The sequence below is a fragment of the Mastigoproctus giganteus genome, unplaced genomic scaffold, assembly GCF_048544385.1.
Source record: "Mastigoproctus giganteus isolate SK-2022 unplaced genomic scaffold, ASM4854438v1 scaffold_15, whole genome shotgun sequence".
Lineage (NCBI taxonomy): Eukaryota > Metazoa > Arthropoda > Arachnida > Uropygi > Thelyphonidae > Mastigoproctus > Mastigoproctus giganteus.
Genome location: NW_028328292.1, coordinates 1,203,041 through 1,228,714, shown reverse-complemented (window position 1 = coordinate 1,228,714; position 25,674 = coordinate 1,203,041). Strand labels below are relative to the sequence as shown.

Here is a 25,674-nt window from a genome sequence, read left to right as displayed (position 1 = left end):
ACAAAAGATTGTCACACGTTTCTTCAAAGTCATACTGCTTTTTTACATTCTCATTTTTGAAAAAATAAGTGTGTTCAGGCAAGGACACTTATTCCTCACTATGCATGTGTTTTTAAGCAATATTTTCTAGTTTTTTCCAACTGCGAAACCATCCCTCTGTTGCAATAAAATCATTTTCCCCCATTTTCTTGGCAAGTTCTGTTTCTGATACACCAGGGGCCTGTCAACATGGGCATCTTGTTTGCAAACATTAAAATGCTAAAGTTTTAATGCTGATTCCACCTGATTATCTTTTCCGCTACAATTTCTCCTACAGGTCGAGTTACAAAATTTTTAACTCCAGTACTGCATTCTGTTCACTTGTTTTTTAGAATTTACATAGCATTCTATAATCCTTTAATATACCTGGATAGATTCCATCCGCCCCAGGTGCCTTTCTTGTGTTTATCTTCAACAATTTCTCCTCCACTTTACTCTCAGCTAGATAATCTTGTAATAACTGAGAGTAAAGTGGAGGAGAAATCGTTGAAGATAAACACAAGAAAGGCACCTGGGGTGGATGGAATCTATCCAGTTATATTAAAGGAGGCAGCAAAGGAAGTAAGCAAACCCTTAGCCATAATTATAAGAGTATCCTTCAAAGAAATATAAGTCAATGGTATAAAAATTACCTAGTAAATATTGCCTGCCTTTTATATTCCCTAGTATCCCAAAAATACCTTTTTAAAAATAGATAGTAATTTCAAATCACTCCAAATACATAAAATGCTATAAGACAGATACTAAATAATGCCAGTATTGCATAAATAATAAAGGAAAAAAAGAACTGAATCTTTTCAGGTGCAACTGGTAGCTGAAAACTATCACATTTAGGCTAATAGGGCCAACATGTGCACAGGTCACCCCAATCAATGGAGAATAAAAGTACAGTAGACTCTCGATTTTCCGGGATAGATGGTAAAAAAAAGCTCCCGGATAATCAATTTCCCGATTAATCCAAAAATACAGTAAGTCCACGACATACATAAGATATACGTTCCAGGACTTTTTACGTAAGTTGAGTTGTACGTATCTAATTCAGAAATTACTAATAAAATGTTGCTACTATATCCCTGATATGCCAAAATTACAAAAACCACATAATATCCTCAGAAGAATGAAGCAAAATAGTTATATATTTTTAATTAGTTCAATTAAAAACTTTCTGGGGACAGTGGTGAAGTAGCCAGAGTGGCACATAAGAAAAAAACACGTTATTATACTGTAAAAACTGATTTGTATTTTGTAGCCTTGGTTATCATAGTTAAAACTTCATTGGTGCCAATAACTTCACCGCTTCTCGTATTCTGTCTTTCTACTTTATTATTGTGTTCACCGTTGCGACTGACAAATCTGAATTCCGCACAATACTTGTTAATGCTTGGCCATTTTCATACATCCTTATTATTTTAATTGTCTAATCCAAATTGATCGCTTTCCTTTTCTTAGTAGATTTACTAGTAGCACTGTCACTTATTCTCTTAGTCGGCACCATGATAACAGTGAAAATTAAATTTTCTGAAAAGAACTTCACAGAGTTAAGGTGAAAACTCACTATTATCACCCCACGCGAGCTCACATTTTACTAAAGCACATTTCTGGAGGTCACTGCCATAATAAACCCTAGGGGCTCGCATCTGGTGAGTATGAGCTTGGCACACACCCAGGGTCCTGACCTGGATATCATCATTCTTCTCTTTCTTGGTGATTCCCTTCTACTTCTGACTCTCTCTCTGTCTCGGGGTAATTCAGAAATTTTTTTTTGGCTGGTGCAGCATAAGCCCCAGGCACCATTTGGCGAATAATAATAATACAATAAAAACAATTTGCACTTTCCAGGTTACTGGGCTTTTCTGTTAGTGCAATCTATTATAAATGGGTACCACTTAGAAATCTTGAGTATTAGTCTTGACACCCTTGGTGATGTACTTTTGAATTCCAAAATGTTGTTTTTAAAATCTTTATGGACCAGAAACCCCACTCCACCTTCACTCCTTTCACTGTTTCCATTGGTGTACAGCAGATTTCCACTTGATAAACTTATAAGTGATTCATTTCTTCTTGTTGTTTCAGCCAAACCGATGATATTCTAATTCACATTTTCTAATTCCTTTTTCCAGCTCTAATATCCTGTCTTCACTGATGAGTGATCTTACATTATAACAGGCCAAGTTCAGTTTCCATGCATGGCAGCCTGGTCGTACCCAGAGATTCTTAGCACCCTCTGCTTCCACTCTGATCCTCTCGCTGCCATAAGAGGGAGAGTGAAAGCTGCTGGGGACTGAGAGCCATTTGTTTTGTTGTGCTGTCATATGCTGGAGAGTTTGGTCTTTTTCTCTTCACACTGGCCAGGTGTCTTGAAGCGGTACAAGCTAAAGATTATAACGATTTATGCACCAACATCGAGCCATGATGATGATGAAGAGGTTGAAGAAATGTACACCGAAATTGAGAGTCTTCTAGATGAGCAGAAAACCCACTACACTATTATTATGGGGGACTTCAATGCTAAGGTTGGAAAAAGACAAAACAGCGCAGAAAGGGGAACTATAGGAAATTTTGGAATTGGTGAAGGAAATGAAAGAGGTGAAAGACTTGTGGAATTTGCAGAATCTCAAGGACTGTCAGTAATGAACACTTTTTTCAAGAAAAGGGTGAACAGAAAGTGGACATGGAAGAGTCCAAATGGATTAACAACTAATGAAATCGACTTCATCCTCACTAACAGAAGATATATTGTGAATGATGTTACCGTCCTGAATAAGGTAAATGTTGGAAGTGATCACAGAATGGTAACATGTACACTTGATATAAATGTAGGAAAGGAAAGGAAAAAACTGACTCAAGTAAATAATACAAAGGTCTTTGATATAACAGAAGAGGAGAAAAAGCAGTACCTACTGGAACTTAAGAACAAGTTTGAGCTTCTGCAGACTGCTCAGGACCAAGATATCGACGAGGAATATTACAACTTTCTGAAAGTGATAAAGCCCAAGAAACCTATAGGGAAAAAGAAATCCAAAGAAGAAAAAATGAGTCAAGAAACACTTGTCATGATGAACCGAAGACGACAAATGAAGAGGAAGAAAAACACAGGGAGAAAATTGAGTATATTGAGTTATGCAAAGCCATTAGAAAGAGACTCAGAGAGGACATAAGAAGATTTAACACAAGAAAAGTAGAACACGCATTAAGGGAAAACAAAGGATTTAAATCAACAGCCATGAGCAGTAATACAGAAAGACAAATGATACTGAAACTGAAGAATAGTGATGGTGTACTTATAAACAGCAGAGAAGGCATAATTCAAATAGCAGAAGACTACTATAGAGAATTATACAAGGAGCAAGGGAATGATGCCAGCAGTGGGGAAGATGGATTGCAAAGTAGCAACACATACGACATACCCAATATTCTTCCTGATGAGGTAGAACATGCATTGAAGAAAATGAAGAATCAGAAAGCCCCGGGGGAGGATGAAGTTACTGTAGAGTTGTTAAAATTGGGAGGAAGAGACATAACACAAAAACTGGCAAGGCTGTTCACAAAGTGCATTCGAAAAGGTGTGATGCCTAAGCAGTGGAATAATGCAATCATAGTTTTGCTGCATAAGAAGGAGATAAATCAGAACTAACAGACTAGAAAGAATACTTGATGAGAATCAATCGAAAGAGCAAGCTGGCTTTAGGACAGGATTCTCAAATATGGATCACCTTCACGTAATAGCACAGCTAATGGAGAAAGCAAATGAATATAAAACACCATTATGCCTGGCATTTGTGGATTATGAAAAGGCATTTGACTCCATACAGCATAAGGCAATGTTTAGGGCACTGGAAAGACAAGGCATAGATACCCCATATATTATGATTTTGAAGAAAATATATGAGAGTGCTACCTCCTTTATTAGACTAGACAAAGACAGTAGGAAATTTAAAATTGAGAAAGGAGTTCAACAAGGAGACATAATATCTCCGAAGCTGTTTACTGCTGCCCTTGAGGAAGCTTTCAGAAGATTAGACTGGTCGCAGAAAGGAGTCAATGTGAACGGAGAGTACCTAAACCATTTACAATTTGCAGATGACATTGTGGTCATAAGCCACGATCCCAAAGAATTAGAGGAAAATCTTAATCAGTTGTGAACAGTTAGTAAGGATTTTGGACTAAAGATGAATATGGCTAAAACAAAAGTAATGATGAACAATTATGCCACAGAAAGGGAAATAATGATTGAAGGAGCAGTAATTGAAAAGGTGGAGTCAATACTTGTCTGGGATAAGTTATTAGCTGTAATAATGATAAATGGCTAGAAGTCAAGAGAAGAATAAATTTTGGATGGATAGCATTCAGGAAATATAGTCACATACTGAAGAGCAATATCCCAGTTTGTCTGAAATGTAAAATAATGAACCAATGTATACTCCCCACCATGACTTAATGAAGTGAAACTTGAGCCCTCATCAAAAGAATGGAAGAGAAGCTGAGAACTACACAGCGAAGAATGAAACGAATTATATTGGGAATCAGACTGTTAGATAAGAAGAGAAACACATGGATTAGGCAGCAAACTCGAGTAAAGGACATTCTTATCAAAACTAAAGAACTAAAATGGACTTGAGCAGGACACATAGCTCAAAGACATGATGACAGATGGACTAAGAAAATAACAGAATGGTATCCAAGAGGAGCTAGAAGAAAACCTGGAAGACAAAGGTGGAGATGGATAGATGAAATTCATGAGTTTGTAGGTAGTAAATGGATGGCCAGTGCTCAAAACAGAAGGAACTGGAAAGTTGCTGGAGAGGCCTTCATCCTGCAGTGGATTGAAAATGGCTGATGATGATGATTATAAATGGGTAATAAACTCGATCTTATTGCATTTGTGATAATACTGATAGCTGGAATTCTGTGGGTTTTTACATTATTATGGTAAAATGTGTGTCCCCTTCACTGAAATCTTCAGTCATAAAAAAAATATAAAAATACGTAATGTAAGTCCGAAGCTACATAAGTCGGGGACTTACTGTATTGAAAAATGGTCAATATTTTTCGATAAAAATGCTGAACCTAAGTAAAAAGTATGGCAATACATAAAAAAATGAAAAAAAACTTACCAAGCACTACCCACGTGTCCAATACAGGAGTAGTGCATATTGGACACGCATTTATTTTTTACAATGTCGCGTATGGTTTGGTCACCAACATTATAATGGTTTGTTAGAGATTTAACAGATGCACCGTTTTCAAACTTTTGAATAATTTCAAGTTTTTGTTTAATTGAAAGCACAACTCTTGCGTTTGTCCATCATTTTCGCAAATTCTAAACAAAAAACAAAAAAATTCCGACATCCCTGACACAAATAACGAAACAAAATTTGTCCTTTAGCGGTGCGACGGAACACAACAATCAACTTGATGCACTAAAAGAAACTATACATTTGGTCTCTTTTTTTTTTATTTGAGCTGCAGGTGCGAAGAAAGCGGGAGTTGTAAGATAATAATCTCCCAATGACGACTTATAACACAGCTTCTTGTTGCTTATTTACGACTTGCAAAACATCTGTTTATACCTATTCTAGTTATTACTTGAATTTTATATATCTGCAATAAGGCCTCTAAGGTTGGGATTATTCATACCACAAATTTAAACATATACACCAACCATTTATAACTGATTTAATAGTAAAATAAAATAAAATTATACAAAAGACTGTAAAATAATATTTACAAAAATATGATTATTTACAAAAAACTAATTTAAAACAAAAATAAAATAAAATAAAATAAGTAAATAAGTTAAAATATAAATTTAAAATTGATAAAAACACTATTAAAGCTTTCGGAGGTGTCTGCCTCCTTCCTCAGCAATAATGAAATTTAAGCGACACATCCTTAAGTACCAGGTTCATGGCACACATGGATGACCAGGCGCATACTCGGTATTCCTTTCACTTGTACCAGAACCGGAAGTGGTCTGGGGACGTGGAAAACTAAAACGTTTATCTCTGGCAAAAACCACCACCTCAAAAAGGGGATGAAGCCTAACTCCCCTGTCTCTGTTCATGCTATTGTTGCCAGAGGATCCAATCCACAGACTTTCCAGCCACATGCGGTCCCAGAATCTATACGCCCGGTCAAGGATGACAGCGTTGTCGGGAGAGATCTGGTATTGTTTTTCCCAATAGTGCTCGGCAATGGCGGATTTATTGAGCTCTGCGGTCCGTATTGCTCTTGAATGTTCCCCCAGACGGTCCTTGAGACGCTGTCCTGTCTCCCCCACGTAATATTCCGCACAATCCGGGCATGTGATCTCATATACAACCCCACTACTAGAATCCCTAGTAATGGGGTCTTTGACCTGTGACACTACTGTGTGCAACTTCCGGCCCGGGAGCTGCACACAGCGTGTCTGAAAATCGCGAAGCATCCTCGCAATGCGATCTGACAGGCCCGGATAGTAGGGAACATACACTGTGGTAATTGATACAGGCAGAAATAGTGTGGCCAAAGCACTTTTGGGTAGGGTGAGGACACATTGCAGCACCTCTGAGGAGGGGGAGAAGGAAATTAGGCAAATAATGACGGATCTTATGAGGTGCGGTTACCCCCAGAGGGTCATTGATAAATACAATAGAGAGGAAGAGCCCAATCGGGTAGTTTCGCCTGTACCGCTTACCACAGTGTATGTTCCCTACTATCCGGGCCTGTCGGATCGCATTGCGAGGATGCTTCGTGATTTTCAGACACGCTGTGTGCAGCTCCCGGGCCGGAGGTTGCACACAGTAGTGTCACAGGTCAAAGACCCCATTACTAGGGATTCTAGTAGTGGGGTCGTATATGAGATCACATGCCCGGATTGTGAGGAATGTTACGTGGGGGAGACAGGATGGCGTCTCAAGGATCGTCTGGGGGAACATTCAAGAGCGATACGGACCGCAGAGCTCAATAAATCCGCCATTGCCGAGCACTATTAGAATCGCTGTCATCCTTGACCAGGCGCATAGATTCTGGGACCACAAGTGGCTGGAAAGTCTGTGGATTGGATCCTCTGGCAACAATAGCATGAACAGAGACAGGGGAGTTAGGCTTCACCCCCTTTTTGAGGCGGTGGTTTTTGCCAGAGATAAACGTTTTAGTTTTCCACGTCCCCAGACCACTTCCGGTTCTGGTACAAGTGAAAGGAATACCGAGTATGCGCCTGGTCATCCATGTGTGCCGTGAACCTGGTACTTAAGGATGTGTCGCTTAAATTTCATTATTGCTGAGGAAGGAGGTAGACACCTCCGAAAGCTTTAATAGTGTTTTTATCGATTTTAAATTTATATTTTAATGCATTTTAACTTATTTACTTATTTTATTTTATTTTATTTTTGTTGTAAATTAGTTTTTTTGTAAATAATCATATTTTTGTAAATATTATTTTAGTCTTTTGTATCATTTTATTTTATTTTATTTTACTATTAAATCAGTTATAAACGGTTGGTGTATATGTTTAAATTTGTGGTTTGAATTTTATAATTTCTGGTTGATTTTTTTTTATTTGGAGGGAAAGTGTCCCGGTTAATCCGATCCCTGTAAATCGAGAGTCTGCTGTAGCTAAAACTGATGTGAAAAAAAGAAAAATTCTTTAACAAAATGCCCAAAACAAATATGTTAATATTTTACCAACTGTTCACTATAAGTGAAGTGCAGGCCCTGAATTAAAAGCCTAGAAAAATTCACAATGATATTCATAAAATAAATTATAAACAAACAAAAAAAAAAAAAAAAAACTAATTATACTGTGTTTAACTGAAAGCAAGCCAATCATGTAGGTCACTAGTGATGTGATATATTGGTTGCTATGGTATATGAAATACATGCCCATAGCACTGTTAAATAGAGAACCATTCAGTTACTGGTGTTCTGTGTGACACAAGAGTTGGTAATGTAACCAGCCCGTGTTCTGCAGGAGGGACAACACAGAGTGAAGTACTTTTTTGACCACGAAAGGTGTTGGTGCAACAGCTATATATCATCAAATGTTTTTTATCCTTGAATACTGTTTATCTTTGATTGCATAAAGCAATGCTGTAAATGGTTGTATTAAGCAGTCAATTGTGGACAAGCCACAATTTTGTCAGCACACACACCATTATCAAAGCAGATGTCATCCATTGTGTAGAAGACATCATGCGCAGAAATAAGCAAATAACAGTGAGAGCAATCAACACGAGCATCTAAGTGCTGCGTGAACATATAGTATTCACACACAAATGACACCCAAAGATCATCATATGTGAAAAGTGTGTGAAACAAGCCACAATTTGTTCAATAGGTGCCTGTCCTTATACATAGTCCAGAAAAAAATTCCAGCACACAACGGAAACATCTATCTTCTGTATCCTTTCAGAAGTGTAAGGCTCAAGCATAATGCTGTCCATATTTTAGGCACATTCTCTCTCACACACACACACACACACACACACACACACACACACACACACACACACACACACACACACACACACACACACACACACACACAAGATAAAGATGCAATGAAATTACGAAAGTCTTATCAAACAGGAATGGGCTATATGAGTTTATGCAAAATTTTAAAAATGTATATAAGATCGGGTTATGGATCCGGGAACTATGGTAGACGCAGAAAGGACCGGCAACCATAAGGAATAATAGACAAAAATGTAAAAATCAGTATATCTGTGTATGTGCATGTTAGGGGAGTTCAGCTATAAGGTGTAGTAATCTAGCCATAGTAAGGTGTAGTAATCCCAATCTAGCTTCCAATATTTGTATTTGTGAATGGGCTAATTTCCAACCTTTTATTGACCAACACCAAGGCCGTATCATAACAGGAAATTTAGAAATCATCCACAATAAAGAACTCAGAAACATCAAGGCTTATGGCTTCAAACACAGGACATATCATAAGATAAACTTGAAACGCTTCAAAAAACAGTTATACCGAGATCTGTTCAACTTCTGTTTCAAGCTCTCCTACCTTCACACCATTCCCATTGAAGCCTTCCAATTATGGATTAATTCCGTATTAAGGACTATCCTATAACATTACAAATCATCATTTCCATAGGTACAACCGCCTTCAATTCTTTCACTTTAAAACAGCAATTGGCTGACCTACAGAAACACTTCATTATCACCCCTGTTGATAAAGCTGCCTGCAATTACGCCATTATCTGCAAAACCTTTTAATTCCATACATTAAATGCAGAATTAAATTCCAGTAATACCTACAAGTTCATCACCAACAAGAGCAGCATCATTACCAAAAGATGATTGCTTTCAGAAGAAACTCAATATCAGCTTTAGCAATTACAAATTTCCCTATATTTATTTTATTCCCAAGTTCCATAAAAACCCCATAGGCTTCAGGTTTATCACTTCCTGCAAATACAGTTTTTTTTTTTTTTTTTTTTTTCATGCAAACCCCAAACACGAGAGGTATTAGAATCTATAGTACTTAGTACTGTGCTTGGGTTGGAGGTTGAGAAGACGAAAGAAGATATTTGTTGACATTGGACTTGAACTTCTGTAGACTGTAATTTTCAGGAAATACATATGAAGGAAGGTTGTTCCCGGAAACGGTAGTTAAATGAATAAACGAGGAAGATAAAAAGTTGATTCTGTCAGTTTGAAGTAAATGTATGTTGGCTGGTGGTGGCACATGTTCGGACTGTTTTGAAAGAGAGAGCGGGAATTATAGAAGCCAATTCAGAAGAACAGTGCCCATGGAAAAATCTGTAGAAGAGGCATGCAGCAAAAACAGTATGTCTATGAGAGAGCGAGTGGAGAGACTCTGTTAGAGATGAATTGTTAATTAACCTAACTGCCCTCTTCTGAACAGAATCAAGAAGCCTGAGAGAGGTTTTGGGGGCAACACCCCAGATGTGTGAACAATATTCCATGATAGGGTGGATTTGCGATTTGTAAAGAGTGAGCAGCTGTTTGGAGCAGAACAATCCTTTTTGCAAGATATAAGGCAACACTGAGTTTTAGAAGGATTGAAATCAACTAAGTTGTCTTTGCCTCACTGGAGAATTACCTGGAGATTGGCATTTCAGGAATTGGTAGTGAATATTCGAGATGTTGAAGCTGATTGAGCAGGACAAGGTTTCTCAAAATGGAAAGTGGAATGCAATGTGCTATCATCGGCAAATCTATGGATAGGATTTCCAGTCAATGGAAGAAGGTCATTAATAAACAAGAGGAAAAGAGTGGGGGAAAGAACTGAACCTTGGGGAACACCGGCATTAGTGGAGAAGTTAGAAGAGCCATCTACCATCACTCTCAGTGAGCGATTTGAGAGAAAACTGTATAACCAATTACAAAAAACAGTTGGCAAACCATAAGGTGGAAGCTTGTTTAGAAGACCTTTATGCCAAACACAATCAAAAGCCTTTGAGATGTCAAGAGCAACTGCTTGTGTTTCACCGAACTTTACCATTGAATTAGTCCATAAATGGGTAACATAAGCCAGAATATCACTAGTGGATCGACACTGACGGAATCCATACTGGAGATCGTTGATCAGATGGAAGGTTTCTAGGTAGTTTAAGAGTTGACGGTTAATTGATTTCTCCATTACTTTAGAAAGAGTAGAAGTAATTGCAATGGGATGATAATTGGATGGTAGAGATTTGTCACCCTTTTTAGGAACTGGCTGGATATGAGTAAATTTCCAAGCAGAAGGAAAAACACCTTTGGAATAAGAAAGTGAAAAAAGGTGGCAAAGAAAAGGAGTAAGTTCAGAGCAGAGGTTTGAGAACAAGTGAAGAAATACCATCGATACCTGGAGCTTTCTTAGCATCAAGATTCATTAAAATCCTTCTGACATCCTTTTGACAGAAGACCACAGGAGACATTGAATGGAGCATGTTGGGAATGGTGGGAGGTGTTTTACCAAGATCATTAATACATGGGTTGGAAGAAAAATGGGAAGCTAGCAGGTCAGCTTTATCCTTGGCTGAAGTGACAACAGAACCATCTGGTTTGGACAGAGGTGGGAGCAGAGATGAGCAAAAGTTGCGGCCAATAGCTTTGGCAAGAGATCAGAATGCTCGGCTACCATTAGGGCAAGAAGCAAGTTTTCTACTCTTAGTCCGTTCAAAATCTAGTTTGGACCGATTAATAACTGCTTTACAATTGTTGCGAGATTTGGAGTAGGCAGAAAATGACACTGAAGAATTACAAACAAGCCAATTACGATATTCAACATTCTTCTCTTGAGCAGCCTTAGGACATTTATTGGAAAACCAAGGTTTAGATAAAGGACGAGATTTTAAAGTGGAGTATGGAATAAAGGATTCCATTCCTGCAAGAATAATTTCACTCACACGATCTGAGCAAACGGTGACATCAGAAGTTTTGAAACGGTAATCCAACCATGGTAAAGAAGAAAAGAAATCTCGCAAGTCATCCCATTTTGCATTCTTGTAATGCCAAACAATATGAGGTTGGGAATAGCCATGAGATAAAGGCTCCATTGGAGAAGAGACAATCACCAAGCTGTGATCTGAGGTGCCTAAAAGACCTCTCACTTCAACCATGTACTTAGAAGGGTTGTTTGTGAGAAAAAGATCAAGCGTGTTGGCTGTATGGTTAGGGTTGTCTGGTATTCTTGTAGGTAAATGAACAATCTGTGCAAAGTCATTAGTAATTGCAAAAGCCTCAGCATCTCGATCAGCTGGGTTGGTGTGACTATAAAACACAAGCCAGCTGGAGTTGCGAACATTAAAATCACCAAGTAAAATTAAGTTGGGAGAACGGTAGAGACAACAGATGAATTTGACACAATGAAGTAGAGAGATTTTAAACCATAGAAGATCAAAAAGAGGAGATTCCAAATTACCAAGTCTCTGACAGGGAACATTGGAACGGACATATGCACAAGTACCACCTTTGAGGCGAAAGGAATCATACAGCGAATAATTTGGGCAACTGAGATGAGCAGTAGTTGAATCAACCGATAACTGAGATTCTGTCAGAAAACGTACATAGGGTTTGTCAGACTGCAAGTGCAAATGGACATCGTTGAGATTAAAATTGAGACCACGTATATTTGTGAAATGAATTAGGAAGTGTTTGGGAAGCTTAGATCTTTTCACAGATAAGCTTACTCTATTAGTTTGATAATTCATGGTGTATTCAATAGTAAGAAAAAGTGGGTGGGACATGCTATATGAAATAAAGAAATTTTTGGATATGGCATACACATGGTAAGAATATACCCAGATCCTTGACATAACGTGGCCTCGGCAATGCCCTCCACATACACACTACTCGGACTCCCTCCAGTCACAATCTGGCAGAGTAGAGGTAGCAAGATTATACACTAGCTGATCCAGAAGCCTCCTAGAGAGTTACCAATAGGTTCGGTCTGGTGTACTAACTAGTGGCAGGCCTGCGAATACCATTTTAGAGCTGTACCCTCGAAATGTAAGAAAGATTGGATCTCGCCACGATATTCATCATAACCTCAAAAGTCATCAATCATACTGCATGATGGAAGAGATGGGGAAGGGTTGACCGGAACTTAGCTCTGGAGACTAAACATGGGTTCCACCACTTCAAACCTCCAATAAGCAAAGTGGTGGTATTGCACTGGTTGATGAGAGTCATCTACCATCTAGTACTGTCTGGTAACACAGAGGGGCGGCATTCCACCATGTGGTGTGGGCGCCAGACTCGACCCCTGCTTACGTTGGTTCACACCTGGGTGGTCACTAGGGCTTGCATAAAACCGAGAAATTTCAAAACCGAGTTTAACCGAAGTTTACTCATAAAACCGATTTTAAAACCAATTTTCTCAGACTTAGGGAAAATAATTAAAAGCTTATAACACAGGTATTTATTTTATCTTGGGTAGATTGTACAAATCGTAATCAAATCTTTTAAACAAAATCTATCACCTCTTATAGTAAAAAAAAATTAAAAAATTAAAATGCTCCAAAAAAGTAACCAGCTTGAGATTATACAAAATTACAAATTGTATTCAAATCCTTTGAATAAAACTATCTTCTCGTATAGTAAACAAAAAAATAATAAGCCCTATAATAATAATAATGATAATAAATAAATAAAAATAATGTGAAAAAAATAGCTTAAAGTATTTGTAAAATACTTTACAAATAGTAAAGTATTTAAAAATAAATAAGTATTTAAAAATAAATAAGTATTTAAAAATAAATACTTTACTATTTATTGCTCAGTTTTTTTCTGAAAATGATCCTTAAAAAAAAACAGTATATTAAGCATTTTTCCTGATAGACTTGACCTTATTTTTGTGTTAAAGAGACCAGTGATCGAAAACACTCTCTCAGATTGGACACTTGTTGGTTTAATGGTCAGCAGTGCTCTATAAACGTTCTCCAGCTTTTCACTTCTACTGCTAGTTGCCTCCAAAATTTTAAATTCTTTGCTGATTTCCAGTTCACTCGGATATTTTGAAGGCTCTTCAGTTAATCTCTTTATTACACTATCATACTCTCGCATAAGTATATCTCCAACATCGGAACTAGACGAGTCTTTGTTTTCTTCTAAAAGAACAGTTCGTTTATTTTCAGTTTCTTCATTCAACGCTAAGACTCCTTCGGAATGTTTTGCAAATAATCTCTGATAAATCTCTTCAGCATGCTTTTTCAAAACTTGCTTACTTGGAAAATCAAAAGTTCTTGAACTTGAATCTTCTTTCCTAAACTTTTTGGGGTTGTGTAGATAGCTCAGCAAAGCCACAGTTGGGCAATTTCGTCTTGCATTGGCTTTGGTGAAACTTTAAAGCAAATGGGTTTTCTGCTGTATCAAGCTTAGCAAGCAGAAATTCTACTGAAGACTCTGCTTTAAGTAAGTCTGTATCTTCTGAGGTTATAGCCTTCAGAATCATTTCAACTGGTCGCAAAGTTTCACATAGCAATTCAAGTGTTTTCCAGTCATCGTCAGACACAGCTTCAGTTGACAGTACTGCACACAGAGCATTTGGAATGCAATTTTTCAATTTCAAAAGTCTCTCAATCATATAGAAGGTGCTGTCCCATCTAGTCTTGCAATCTAATAGAAGTTTATATTCTTTCCTATTAAATTTTGCTTTAACAAAATTTTGTAATATGTCATTTTTGGTAGGCGATTTTCGAAAAAGCTTGCAAATTTTTCTGACTTTGTTAATAGTTTGTGCAATATTGGCCATTGGATTGAAGAAATAAACGAGCTCATCGGTAAAGTCGGTTTGATAAAGCATGCCTTGCTGTCTTTCTTCAACTTCTTCATCATCACTACTTTCTTCATTATTTTCATTTTCTTCATTGTCTTTGGGAGACTCAGAGACTGTGGAACCATAATTGATTGCTTTTTCATAAAGTACATCTATAACTGACAGATGTGTATAATGGGCTATACATTGTTGATGATTAGGCATAATTTACTTGCCAAACTTAATCATCCTTGCTGCTCCATCAGTGGTGCAGGCAACAATATCCTCATCCAAGTTCAAACCAAATTCCTTCAAGTGTCCATTCACAATTAGCATTAGCATTAGCATTAGTAGAGGCATATGATGCAAGAAAGCAAGCTTATTCAGCATCAGCCAAAAAAAAAAAAAAAAACCCTCTCCCATTTCACCCCTCCGTTCATTCAAAATACCTGTCCAGTTGAGCTTTAAATTTGTTTAGGCTATCAACTTCAACAACAAGTGATGGAAGTCGGTTCCACCAACCAACCACCCGCTGGCCAAAGGCAAATTTCCGCACATCTATCCGACATCCGTCCTTCCTCAATTTGAATTTATGCCCTCTGAGGTGATTATTCTGAGAAAGATGAAGAATCCCATTGGCATTGAGCATGCTCAAACCATTCAAAGCCTTATCACCTCTATCAGATCACCTCGCCGGTGCCTAGTCTCCAGACTCTGTAATTTGCAAAACTTAAGCCTTTCTTCGTAAGAGCAACCCTTTGTTCCATTTACTAATCTTGTTGCCCTTCTCTGTACCCGTTCCAGCAGCTCTACATCCTTCTTGAAATGAGGCCTCCAGACCTGTATACAGTACTCAAGATGTGGCCTAACCATTGCCTTATACAAGGGAATAATCACCTCCTTATCCCTGCTAGAAAAATTCCTGTATATCATTGACAAGACACCATGAGCTACTCTTGCAGCTCGTCTGCACTGCTCAGAGAACTTCATATCTGCCTGCACAATTACCCCCAGGTCCTTTTCATTCTCCACCACTGTCAGTGTAGTACCGCAGAGTTGATACATTGCTCTGGGGTTACTGTTACCCATATGTAGTACTTTACATTTGTCAATGTTAAACTTCATTTGCCACCTCTCAGCCCATCTGTTCAACCTTTCCAGATCCTGTTGCAGCAGCATAGCGTCAGTAGTGTCCTTAACGACCCTGCCAACCTTTGTATCATCTGCAAACTTAGACATTAAACTTGATATCCCATCATCAATATCATTCATAAACACCGAAAACAACAATGGACCCAACACTGAACCTTGAGGAACTCCACTAATAACATTAGTCCACGTTGAGCAGTGTCCATTGATTACCACTCTCTGTCTTCTGCCACTCAACCATCCCCTTATCCATAGCAGCAATTTGCCTCCAATGCCACACTGCTCCAATTTGTGCAGCAGTCTTCCATGTGCAACAGTATCAAAAGCCTTTCTAAGATCCAAATATATAATATCAAAGTTATTCCCTGCATCCAGTTCTTTTGTGACTACATCATAGTATCCAATCAAATTGGTCAGGCAAGACCTGCCCTTAACAAAACCATGCTGCGTCTGAGCTATAACTGAATTCTTGTCTAGATGATCCTGCAGTGCTTCTTTAACCAGTGCCTCCATTAATTTACCTGGAACAGAAGTTAAACTAACAGGTCTATAATTACTTGTGTCAGCCTTTGATCCTCCTTTGTGAATTGGGGTTACATTTGCACACCTCCAGTCTATGGGTACCTCCCCTGAGTCCAAAGAAGCTCTCATAATTATGGCTAGGGGTTTGCATACTTCCTTTGCTGCCTCCTTTAATATAACTGGATAGATCCCATCCACCCCAGGTGCCTTTTTTATGTTTATCCTCAACAATCTCTCCTCCACTTTCCTCTCAGTTATTACAAAATCATCCAGCTCACTGCCAATGTTTACTTTACCTACATCATTCTCCTCCTGAATAACTCCTCATGCGTGAATGTAGATGCAAAATACTCGTTTAGATTGTTAGCCACCTGAGCAGGATCCTCAACTGTTGAACCATCAATATCCAGTGGACCAATCTGATTCATCCCTTTCCTTCTCGAGTTCAAGTATGTAAAGAACTCCTTTCTGTTTTTCTTTGCATCCTTTGCCAAGGATTTTTCGTAGTCTGCCTTTGCCTGCCTAATCTCCTTTGTGACTTGGTTACAGACCAACTTATATCTATCATAGGCTTCCATGTCACCCATTAATTTGTATGTATCCCATGCATTTTTCTTCTCTGCCACATGTCTCATTAGTCCATCTGACAACCATTTAGGCCTAAACCTTGAACAATATTTCTTAGTTGGTATGTAAAGCCTGGTAGCCACCAAGATTAGTTCCTTGAATGCTTCCCATTTTGAATTTGCTGTTGGTAACATCATCAGTTGGTCCCACTGTATAGAATTTAAATACTGTCTCAGACCATCATAGTCGCCTTTACGAAAACAAAAACCCTTCCCTTTACCTCTGATGGTAGTTACCTCCTTGAGTAAATCCCACTTCAACACACTGTGATCACTGCCACCTAGTGGTTCATTTATCTGCAGGTTCTTAATGCATGAAGAATCACTACTGATAATCAGATCAAGAGTATTGCTCCCTCTTGTTGCCTCACGAACATGCTGATGTAGAAAACAATCATCCAATAAATCCACAAAAGCCTTGCTAGTGTGCGAGTGACCAACCCACAAATTCCAGTCAATATCTGGGAAATTAAAATCCCCCATTATAAGACTCTCTGATTTACTGGCCCACTCTATTTCCCTGTACAATATATTATTATACTCATCAGAGTCATTAGGCCTATAGCACACTCCTACTCTCAATTTTGATTTCCCTATGCTTATGTCTCAGTTCTTCTGCTATCAAGTGAACCATTAATCTCATTAAGACCTAACGACCAATGATTGTTGTCTTTTGAATGCACATTTATATTCATATACCTTTTATTTTGTATAGACGTATATTCGTCTAGAGTCAATGAATACCGTGCACCCAAAACCAATGAATTTTTGAAATGCTGAATGAGTTCTTCTTTCTTAGTTTTATAATAATTCAGAACCATATTTTTAATTCCATTCACTGAGACTGGTGGTAATTTATCGTATTTATTTCTCTGAAGGTGAAGGCTTGATTGTATAAACTCACTCTTGGCAATTGAATTAAAAGAAAATCCATCTAAAGCAGCTAATTTTGAAATCTCTTCTTCCATAGATTTTTTAACGATAAAGTTTTTTAATGTTCTTACCATTTTTACGGGAGGTTCACTGTTATCTTGTTTAATGTCAATCTGATGCATTTTCTTTAAATGCAACATCAAAGATGATGTAGATCCTCCAGACGACTTCATTATCATCTAACATTTCGAACATTGTGCTTCATCTTTGCTTTTTCGAGCAAAATAATTCCATACATTTGATTTCATCTTAGACATATTAAGAGTAATAAATATTAATTAGTAGGAATTTATATCACCAACAATTTTAAATAAAAATATTGAAGATAACACAGGCACAATACTATGAGTCACTCCCGCAAGCACTGAATGAAGAGTCTAAAGGAGGCAAGTTTCAAAATTTTCACGAAAGAAATTTTTTATTTATTTACTTGCAATTTTTTTTTCCCCAATTAAATCTATTGTATTTTCAAAATTACATAAAAGCTAAATTTGGTGAAGCTGCTTTTTGGAGAACATTTGATCGCAAATTTAATAGGAATAAAGAAGAAAAAACTTTCTACGATTGAAATTTGATGCAATATTCAGCGAATCTGTTTCTAGTGGGTAACCATCAATACGGCGCGTTTCATAACTTGCCTGGCGAACAAGATAGATGGAACGGAGAAATGTTGAGCATTTTCTTTTACGCTATCGCTCCGACTCACTCAGTCATAAATGAGTACACCTGCATCGTGCCATGATACAGGTGAGAAGATAAAAGGTACCGCTCCTAGATTTGGGCCACTTGCCCATGAGATTCGTACCTAAACATAAAATAAAATAAAATAAAATAAAATAAAAAACATGTTTAAAACATAAAGCAGTTGAAAGATCCAGACAAACGAACAAACAAAAGAAAATGTGTGTAACAAAAAACTATATTCGAGGGCTAACTAAAAAAATATTCGAATCCGGTTTTAGAAGCTCGGTTTCGGTTTTAACAACTCAATATGAAAACCGGGTTTAGTCGGTTTATAAACCCGGTTTGCAAGCCCTAATGGTCACCCACCGTGTGCTTGTGCATGGAGGTTATACCCAGGATTACTAACATTCCCACCATCATGAAAGTGCAAGTAGAGGATTTGGCTGTCACAGACTGTCCGGACTTCGCCGAAATTGGGTCCACTTGACTTCAGTGTCACCCGAATATCAGTTCCATCAGCATTTTAGACTCCCAGGTAGCAAAGTACAGCTTGTCTGGCATATCTGAGAGAATGTCTGTGACAACCTGAAGGACCTCAAGTTATGCTCCTAAACCCGGAAAAACTTTGGAACAGTCACTAAAACCTACCTACCTATTATGGACATCCTTCCCGATAGCAGAATTATTAATAACAATCTGCCGGTCTTAAATGCTCTAAAAACTAATAACATCACTCATGTGCAAACATTTGACTTCAACAGTCTTTTCACCAGCATAAACCAAGTTAACTTAAAATCCGTGCTAAATATAATTTACAACTACTTAGATATTATTGGTTGTAAGTCTGTCTTTTGGAATAACCTAATTAATCTCTGTGTTTCCAACAATTACATTTTTGATGGTAAATCTATCTACTTACAAACCATAGGTATCCCCATGGGTAGCCCTGCTAGCTGTGTCTTAGCTAACCTATACTGGGCCGAGACAACCCTACCCTCAGACATACAGCTTTATAGATACATTGACAACTTGATCATTTTCAACTACCCAACTTTTAAACAGAACTTTGCTGGTTTTTACCCTGCAGAACTAACCCTGGATAAAACAAATAATAATGACCTTTCAGCCAACTACCTAGACCAAAAAATCAACAGCCCCCATACTACTATCAACATATACAACAAAAGAGAAGCTTTTAGCTTCAATGTAGTCATTGAAAAATTCATGCAAATATAATTCTTTCCCAATGTATAAGAATTGCTACAATATGCAATAGCATCAGTCTATTTTCAGACAATATTAAAATACTCTACAATAAATTACTACATAATAAATTCCCAGGTGCTTTCCTCTGCCATCACTTCACAAAAGCATTTAACATTATTAAATTTAAAAATATTACAAACTACGACCCAGTTCTAAGCATCATGTCAATATACTAACCTCCTTTACATTCTCGCTTGTACATATTGTATAGTTTCATATCCCCTTTACTCTGTTGTGTCTCACAGTGTGGAAAGCTCGTGCCCACGGATTGTCTATTGACAGGGGTATTATGTTTCTTGTCTTGTCATCGTTTTTGTGTATCCTTATATTTTTACTTTTTTATCTCATTGTTTTATCTTATTTTGATTTCTTTAGCATTGCCACTATTGACTTAAACACATGAGACAATTGTCCAGTCATCCGTCCAGGGGCCACCTGTGGTACGGGCTTTCAACCCCAGACTGCCCGAGCACTACTTTATTCACCTCCATTTCAATTACTTTCAGCCGTTCATTTTACTACATTTTATTTCTCGTGAGCAATTAGACTGGCCAAAAGCAATATTGAGATGGATGCTATTTCTCTACTATTGTTACTTGTTTCTTCTATTACAAAGTTTAGTGTCTTTTCCACACTACTTTGTTAGTTTTTGTTTCTCCCTCTGTTGACTTTTTGCCTCATCTGTTTAACTGCTCACTTCCCCGTCACACAGGTAGTGCCGGATTACAATTTTACACCTTCCCCCCGCTACACAGGGCTACTTCAACTGACACACACACACACACACACACACATATATATATATACCTGAAGTGAACACTTAGTGCTCCTTCAATCGCCATTGACAACAACGTCTTCCAGTCCATACAGACAGTAAGTTCTCTTGTTTTTGCCCCATCTCTTGAGTTATTTTTGAGTTTAAATTTTATATTTTTCTTTCCATAGGTTTTTATTTATCATTATTATTTTTATTTTATTTTATAGTTTACTTATTATTTTATTCTTCCTTCTGGTCTCTGTCGGGTCGGCTGTGATGTATACATATACCGTTTACGTGTACATCATAACAGAAACAGAGACCTGGACTGTTGTTGTGGCTCCTACAATTTTTGTTGCCGACCCTAGTAAAGAAGTAGTTAGAAGTCCTAGGACCCACAGCTTTTGGTTCTTATAATTATTATGCCCTTATTAATTTCATTTTATATTTATTTCAGGTAAATTAATTTTTTACTTACAGGTTATCCCTATTCTTCCATGGTTACTACACCTTATAGCTCAACTCCCCTACCATATACACAAATATACTGATTTTTACCTTTTTGTCTCTGTCTCTGTCTCTCTCTCTCTCTCTATATATATATATATATATATCCATTATTTTAAATTAAATAAAACATAAGCCAGTAGTATGGCAAAAACTGTAGAGCGAAAATTAACATAAAAATAACCCAAATAAACAATCGAACGAAAAGAAAGAATAGATATAAATAGTAGCCCAGAAACCCTAATATAATTTCGATCTTTAAATCCAATTAACAAAAACTATACAAATTTTAGAATAATGCCAATTAGTTATTAATTTAGCGGTACCCCCCCGAGAGGTACCAGTTCCGAAAGACGTGAAATATCACCCAAAGAGGGTTAAAGGAACTACCAAACGATAATGCTTAATTATTTTAATTTTTTATTATAATTTAATTTTCGTCAACATTTATTATAATTCAATAGTAATGGGTCGATATGCTAATTTAGCAACGCCTGTGCTGCCATCTATTTCCTTTTTTCTTCAATATAAGCTGATTCAGCTTACAGTATGTCAGTAGTGTGGCTCTGCTTTAGAGTGCTGTCTGTTCTATAGTTTATTTTCGCTGCATAAGGACCACCGCCATGCAAATCCTCTGCATTGGTTGATCTATCGGAGAATGGAAGGGTGGTTTGGTTCTTCGATATTTCCGCCTTTGCGATGTTTTGTATGACGATTGAAATGCAGCGATTCCATGACCATTATTGGCCTCGTGGTCCTCTGTCGATATGGGGCATGATGGTCAGTCTATTCTATTTTATTTTAGTTTATTTTGATTTTGTTATCGTTTGGTAGTTCCTTTAACCCTCTTTGGGTGATATTTCACGTCTTTCGGAACTGGTACCTCTCGGGGGGGTACCGCTAAATTAATAACTAATTGGCATTATTCTAAAATTTGTATAGTTTTTGTTAATTGGATTTAAAGATCGAAATTATATTAGGGTTTCTGGGCTACTATTTATATCTATTCTTTCTTTTCGTTCGATTGTTTATTTGGGTTATTTTTATGTTAATTTTCGCTCTACAGTTTTTGCCATACTACTGGCTTATGTTTTATTTAATTTAAAATAATGGATGTATTTCAGCTTCATATGGAGGAATTGCATGTCGCTGCCTCTAATGAATGCTTAATTATTTCTTCATTTTATTATAATTTAACTTTATTTAATATATTTCAATGATAGTATGTATTTCGGCTTCATATGGAGGAATTGCAAGTTGCTGCCTCTAATGAATGCTTAATTATTTTAATTTTTTATTATAATTTAATTTTCGTCAACATTTATTATAATTCAATAGTAATGGGTCGATATGCTAATTTAGCAACGCCTGTGCTGCCATCTATTTCCTTTTTTCTTCAATATAAGCTGATTCAGCTTACAGTATGTCAGTAGTGTGGCTCTGCTTTAGAGTGCTGTCTGTTCTATAGTTTATTTTCGCTGCATAAGGACCACCGCCATGCAAATCCTCTGCATTGGTTGATCTATCGGAGAATGGAAGGGTGGTTTGGTTCTTCGATATTTCCGCCTTTGCGATGTTTTGTATGACGATTGAAATGCAGCGATTCCATGACCATTATTGGCCTCGTGGTCCTCTGTCGATATGGGGCATGATGGTCAGTCTATTCTATTTTATTTTAGTTTATTTTGATTTTGTTATCGTTTGGTAGTTCCTTTAACCCTCTTTGGGTGATATTTCACGTCTTTCGGAACTGGTACCTCTCGGGGGGGTACCGCTAAATTAATAACTAATTGGCATTATTCTAAAATTTGTATAGTTTTTGTTAATTGGATTTAAAGATCGAAATTATATTAGGGTTTCTGGGCTACTATTTATATCTATTCTTTCTTTTCGTTCGATTGTTTATTTGGGTTATTTTTATGTTAATTTTCGCTCTACAGTTTTTGCCATACTACTGGCTTATGTTTTATTTAATTTAAAATAATGGATGTATTTCAGCTTCATATGGAGGAATTGCATGTCGCTGCCTCTAATGAATGCTTAATTATTTCTTCATTTTATTATAATTTAACTTTATTTAATATATTTCAATGATAGTATGTATTTCGGCTTCATATGGAGGAATTGCAAGTTGCTGCCTCTAATGAATGCTTAATTATTTTAATTTTTTATTATAATTTAATTTTCGTCAACATTTATTATAATTCAATAGTAATGGGTCGATATGCTAATTTAGCAACGCCTGTGCTGCCATCTATTTCCTTTTTTCTTCAATATAAGCTGATTCAGCTTACAGTATGTCAGTAGTGTGGCTCTGCTTTAGAGTGCTGTCTGTTCTATAGTTTATTTTCGCTGCATAAGGACCACCGCCATGCAAATCCTCTGCATTGGTTGATCTATCGGAGAATGGAAGGGTGGTTTGGTTCTTCGATATTTCCGCCTTTGCGATGTTTTGTATGACGATTGAAATGCAGCGATTCCATGACCATTATTGGCCTCGTGGTCCTCTGTCGATATGGGGCATGATGGTCAGTCTATTCTATTTTATTTTAGTTTATTTTGATTTTGTTATCGTTTGGTAGTTCCTTTAACCCTCTTTGGGTGATATTTCACGTCTTTCGGAACTGGTACCTCTCGGGGGGGTACCGCTAAATTAATAACTAATTGGCATTATTCTAAAATTTGTATAGTTTTTGTTAATTGGATTTAAAGATCGAAATTATATTAGGGTTTCTGGGCTACTATTTATATCTATTCTTTCTTTTCGTTCGATTGTTTATTTGGGTTATTTTTATGTTAATTTTCGCTCTACAGTTTTTGCCATACTACTGGCTTATGTTTTATTTAATTTAAAATAATGGATGTATTTCAGCTTCATATGGAGGAATTGCATGTCGCTGCCTCTAATGAATGCTTAATTATTTCTTCATTTTATTATAATTTAACTTTATTTAATATATTTCAATGATAGTATATATATATATATATATATATATATATATATATATATAATGTGAATTTTCTTTATATTTAGTTCTTTTAGAAAGAACTGTCAAGCCATACCAAATTTCATAAAAATCTGGCATATAAAAATTTTTTCTTTATTTCTTTTTTCCATATAAACAGTAAGGGAAAAATATTCATAGATTCACTGTTTTAATGCCATATTGTTAGCTTTAGACAGTCTATGCATAGTGTTATATAGCAATACACATGTCTATCATGTGTATTGCTATATAACACTCACAAATGTGGCATCACTTGAAGAGATGGGAGGATAGCGGGAGAGGGGGGGGGAGAGAGAGAGAGAGAGAGAAAAGAAGACTTAAAGAGTATGGGAAAAGAGTAATAAATATTATACAGTTGTAATTAAACTAAACAGCTAAATTTAGAGAACATAAAACTATAAAGTTTTATTAAATGTTCTATAAAGTTATATCTTAGTAATTAAATGATAAAAATACAACTACTGTATATTCACTTTTCACTCCTATTAATCGCAAAAAAATAAAAATAAAAAATAAATTAATTTAAAAAAAAACTAATGCACCTGAAAATCTAATGCAGTGCATACATTACCTAACTTGGTCTTACTACACTGGCCTATGGAAATCTTGGAATTTTTTTTTTTTTTTATGAAAATCCCAAACACGAAAGGTATCAAAACCTATAGTATTTAGTACCGTGCATGGGTTGAAGGAGAAGTATGGGGAGAGGGGGATGCCGGAAACTTTGCTCTAGAGACTAAACATGGATTTCACCACTTCAAGCCTCCAATAAGCAAAGTGGTGGTATTTCACCGGTTGATGAAAGTCATCTACCACCTGAGTATGACACAACCATCGGTGCACTACATCATTGTGTCACCTTATCAGCATCCTGACACAGCATCAAACCAAATGTTTGGGGAAAACTGTTACAAGGAACTATCATACTCTTTGGAAATACTGTTCACATACAGCCAATGCTATGAAGGGTCTACTAAATTCGTTCAGCTGGAAGATGATAAAAGAATACTCTGCCTACAGCTTTGAACCTGTTAACCTGTAACTTCCACATCTTCAATGATTTCAAAAGGCACTGAAAGGTTGATGCTTTACAAATGACAAAGAGTTTAACATTCTGTCACAGAATGGCAGTATCCATTGTTTATTTTTTCATTATCTTATTCTTCTCTTTTTATTTGGCTAGCATTCTATTTTATCTTCACAATCCTCCTCAATAACTTAGTAATATACATCTAGCCTATATACACAATCTGCAAAGATAAATCCATATTTATTGATGATTATATTTGGTTGTTAAATGCAGGCAGCATTTTTTTTTTTTTTAATTCTCTTTCAGTCAAATGTTGTGGCACTGCAAAAATGTCAACATTTCCAATTATGAAATTTGTTTTCATGCTGTACTGATTAATAAGCATACCGATATCTGTAGCAGACAGTTTTTTTTTCTTTTGTCTTCTTGATGTCTGAATGTCTTAACCAGTGCAATCACCAACATTTCCAATTAGGAAATTTGTTTTCCTGGTGTGCTGACTCAATTACTGTATTGCGTCTATTTATGCTTCATATAAACAATCTGAAAAACTAAATCAACATTTATATTCAATAGATAACAACAGATAGTTTTTTTTTTTTCTGACCTTCTCAAGTTCAATGTGGAAATTGGCATGACTCTCAGCATTTCTGATTATAAAATTTGTTTTCTCACTGTATTATCATCCATTTATACTCGTAAAAATGATATGAAAAAACTAAGTGGGTGTTTACTAATGTTTATATTCAACTGTTAACAGCAGGCAGCATTGTTTTTTATGGCATAGAAGTCACAAAATAATTTATACTCTGTGAGTGATATAGACTTGTCATCAAGGTCTAGTAAAGGCCTTTCTGATGACAAAATTAGAAATTGTTAGGCCTTTCTGGAGAAACTGAAGGCAAAAAAAGAAGCTCATACAAATAAGATAGTTTCCAACTGTTCCA

At 36.6% G+C, this 25,674-nt stretch overlaps 1 protein-coding gene across 1 annotated transcript in view; it reads right to left on the bottom strand.

The window, feature by feature from the left end:
• Sbp2 (SECIS-binding protein 2) overlaps positions 1–25,674 on the bottom strand; it is a 303,049-nt gene that overhangs the window by 227,714 nt on the left and 49,661 nt on the right. The window lies entirely within an intron of this gene.